The following is a 3,817-nucleotide window of genomic DNA, read 5'->3' on the forward strand; positions in this document are numbered from 1 at the left end:
GCTTGTGTTGCTCTGGAAGAACTCTGCAGCGGGGAACAGAACCCTTGCTAGGTTTGGGCTATTCAGCTGACAGCAGTAACTGCTGCAGCCATCCAGCTGGCAGCTTAGCAATACGCATACCGTACCCTGAAGTGGTCATTCAGGATCCTGGAATACTTCATTGCAGTGTCTTTCTCATAACGAAACATTGCCATGTGCAGAATGGACTGGGAGCGCATGCTGTGAACAGAAACACACCCAGGCATCGGTGTTGACACTCGCTGCTGCCTGCCAAGCAGCCATCAGCCTTGTGGGACAGAGGCAGGCACACCCCAACTGTACTGCAAAGTCAGGAAAGCTCAGAACTTCTCCTTCCGCTCATCTTAAAAAAAGACTCTGTGAAAACATCGCAAGGGGAAAAAAAAAAACAAAGAAGGAAGGGCCATGTCTGGTCTTTTATATAAACAGGTTCCCAACCTCTTCATAGGTGCCACGGGCTGAGGAAGCTCTGGCCCAGACGCGCCTCAGCTATGTTCAGCTACAGCTTCACTTACACGGCTCAAACACCGGCTTCTGGTTTTGATATTGTGGGTTCTTCCCTTGCAGAACTCTATTCCCATTTAAATCATTCATTCGCCTCTGAAAGCAATGGGCCTTTCGCTCTGTCAAGTCAAAAAACAGACTCTGAAGGCTCAGGAAAAAGTTACGCACCATAACACAGCAAAGGCTTTTTCATGTGAAGATGCTGAGGAGTCCATAAAGGATTTCAATGTCGTGATGAATCTAAGGAAACAAAATAACAGAATCTTATCAGCCATCAGTGCTCTGGACTCCCACTGTTTATGAAACAACAGTCCACGCCGTTATCTCAAACTTCGGTCCTAAGGTCAGGAAACCTGCCCTGAGTCCTTAGTCCTGACCCAGAGTGCTTTGTAGGCTTTTGAGCAGAGGACTCTGTCTCAAAATACCTTGTTTTCCACGCAGCGGGAACAGATGTGGCCCCTGATGCGACCCACTCTCCTCTTACACTGATTAATGGGCAACATCCCTACAAGTAGATGCCTCCCGTGGACCACCAGTCAGCCTGGGGCCCAGAAAAGGTATCCCCACTACTGAAGATAAACTACTAATTCAATTATTTCTAGACAAGACAGACATCTTAGTGGAAATGTTTCTTTTGGCAAACAAACAAACAAGCAAATCTCCGTTTTGAAAACAAAGCAACAACATCATCTTGGAAATACAGTCCATCAGGACCAGAATGCAAACAATACATTTCAAAAAGTTTGAAGTCTACCACAAAAAAAACCCCTGACAGCTTTTTCAGCTCTAAGGCAAGAAGTCAAACCAGCTCTTGAAAACACTCACGTAACCTGTAATTTCAACATGAATAAACTAATACCTGTCTCTCTTCTACCCAATCCATGGTCCCTTGGGTTGCACTGCCTGTGTACGTCATACTGTCTACACACATCTTCAAGGGCTGTGAAACTAAATGAGGAAGGTTGCTAAAAGAAGCCCCAGGAAAGGGTACAGGTAGAAAGACACATGGGAGAAACCAGTAAAACCTGCCTTCAGTCAAGCTGCAAACCTTTGGGGCACTAACTGTTCTGCCACACGCTATACTGTTGCTTCACTTTTTTTAACTGAAATACTACTGAACTCGCATGCAAAAGCAGCTTCAGATCTGGATAAAGCAAAAACTCCTTCACGTCCTTGATTGTCATAATCAGTGTCCTCTGGTGTACCTCAGCTGCAAGGCTCAGATGCAGAGGGGGATGTGGTGCCTACTTCTCCTGAGAAGCAATGCTGAAACATTTCAAAGGATTTGTCTCTGGTGCCTCGGGATGGTCTGTCTGTCTCATGCTTGTACAGTGACCTCAACTCTGCTCCACGGCGGGAATCCAGAGCTGCCACAGCTGCAAATGCGCGGTGCAACTAACTCTTCCCCTCCAAACGTCCTGCCTAACCATGACGCTTTGAAAACCGCTTACTTGATGAGATCTATGGTGCCGCTGAATACGCTGGAAGCTGATTTTGGTGCTGCTGAATCCGATTCCAAGGCGATCCCATACTCAATGAAGGAAAGGGCAGCACCTAGGTACTGAAAGGCACTTCCAGTCGTGTCAGTCTATTGGGAAGAAAATTCCCATGTTCAGACTAAGACGAAACCTACTTCTCTCAAGGGTACCTAAATTCCTTTTTTGTCTCTAGTTAGGCAGGATCTGAAGAAAGAAAAAGATGCAAGCCAGGCCTCTGGGGGATAATTCAGGGGTTCTCAGCAGAACCCCCAATGTGGTCCCAGTCATCAGCTTTGTGTGCTCTGGCTATTTGTATCTCTTCCTCTCGCTCAATGTTTTCCTTGAGTAATTTGTTATCTTCACGTTTTTTGGACATTATTGTCTGGTCTTGGAGGCCTGCCTTGTGAGAGGCAGGTGAGGCTTTGCTGCTACACTATTCCCTCACTCCATTTTCACAGGTCAATGGCAAGCAGTGAATGTACATCATCCAACTGAGTCATAATCAGCAAAAAAATACGTTCATTCATGCACGCTGTTAAAACTGCACCTAGCAGAGAAAGCCAGTTACATCTGCAAAGGACACTTCCAAGTCTTGCTCACCAGCAACGTAATTACCCTCAGAATCCTGATGTTTCAGAGGAAAATGTCTTAAAACTAACTGTTGCACCTGTCTTCCAAGGTCTTTGTGACAGCTCTGCAAAGCCAGCAGGCCTGCTAACCTCAGACAACATCAGTTCTGAATCCTGTTCTCTAGGTGTCTTTATAACGAAGGGAAATGTCTGAACATTTGGCAGATAAAGACAGCCGCCCCACATACGCCTTGAACAGATGCCAGGTATGGAGTACGGAAGTAACGTTAGCCAGCGCATCTTAGTCACATGCATGCAGGTATCACGTCCAAATGCCAGAGCTGGGTAACGTTTCTGGCTCAGGGCCAAGGCTTACCATTGCATCAGCTTTGTGCTTCAGCCTCTTGGCCTCTTCTACGTAGTATTCCACCGGATGCTGTCTGAACTGGGGACAGGGAGAGGAAAAACAGAGAAAAAGGGCAGGGTAATTATCGATTTTACTTCATCTCTAGAGGATGCTGTGAGTCCAAATATCCTGTTTTGGTCCAATATCCTGTTACAGCCTTATCAAACACATTACAGCTATGATAGTTCACTAAATGAATGTTGTCTGGATGTTCACAAATACACAGCAGCTGAATGCACAGATAAACTGAATTCATTTCTTGAAAAGTGTATGTTGGAATAACATTGAAAACTTACATTTCCAGATAAAAAACCAGTGGAGGTTAGGCTACTATGAGGCCAGGTTGACTTCTTCACTCCCACGGGAAAATAGTAGTCGGGGGATCTCCTATCATTCCACAAGTACAATACTACAAATACGTTTTGACAGAAACATACAGTAAACTTTGCAGTACCACACACTCACCTCAAACCCAAAGAGCTTGCATTCAAGTTATCTGCTTACAAGAGGTATGGCCACCAATGCTTCTACAGGTCTTGGTCTCAATCAACACAAAAATGACAATAAAGTTGGAACACACACATTTCTGTGCACTGGGATAATCTAGTCGCCAGGCAAATGGCACACAGCCACCTGTGCACTAACAAAACTGAGAAGTGGAGAGTCACGCCTTCTCAGAAAAAGTCAGTTGCCAGCCCAGCACCTGGTCACAGAGGAGTTTGCCGCTTGTCAAGAATCAGACAAATCAAAACCCATCACTTGTAGACAGGCACAAGAGACACCTCCTCGCAGAGTTACAAAGCACCTGATTTCTAGAGTAGCTTTCCTCAAACTAAGAACTC

At 45.6% G+C, this 3,817-nt stretch overlaps 1 long non-coding RNA gene across 1 annotated transcript; it reads right to left on the reverse strand.

Annotated features, from left to right (window-relative positions):
• Positions 1–163: 163 nt before the first annotated feature.
• On the reverse strand, positions 164–3,000 carry LOC142365441 (uncharacterized). The gene is made up of 3 exons (XR_012766475.1): positions 2,946–3,000; positions 691–762; positions 164–219 (listed from the first exon to the last, which is right to left on the reverse strand). It is a non-coding gene; the product is annotated as an uncharacterized LOC142365441 (long non-coding RNA).
• Between the last annotated feature and the right edge of the window lie 817 nt (positions 3,001–3,817).

Source organism: Opisthocomus hoazin, chromosome 2 (genome assembly GCF_030867145.1).
Source record: "Opisthocomus hoazin isolate bOpiHoa1 chromosome 2, bOpiHoa1.hap1, whole genome shotgun sequence".
Lineage (NCBI taxonomy): Eukaryota > Metazoa > Chordata > Aves > Opisthocomiformes > Opisthocomidae > Opisthocomus > Opisthocomus hoazin.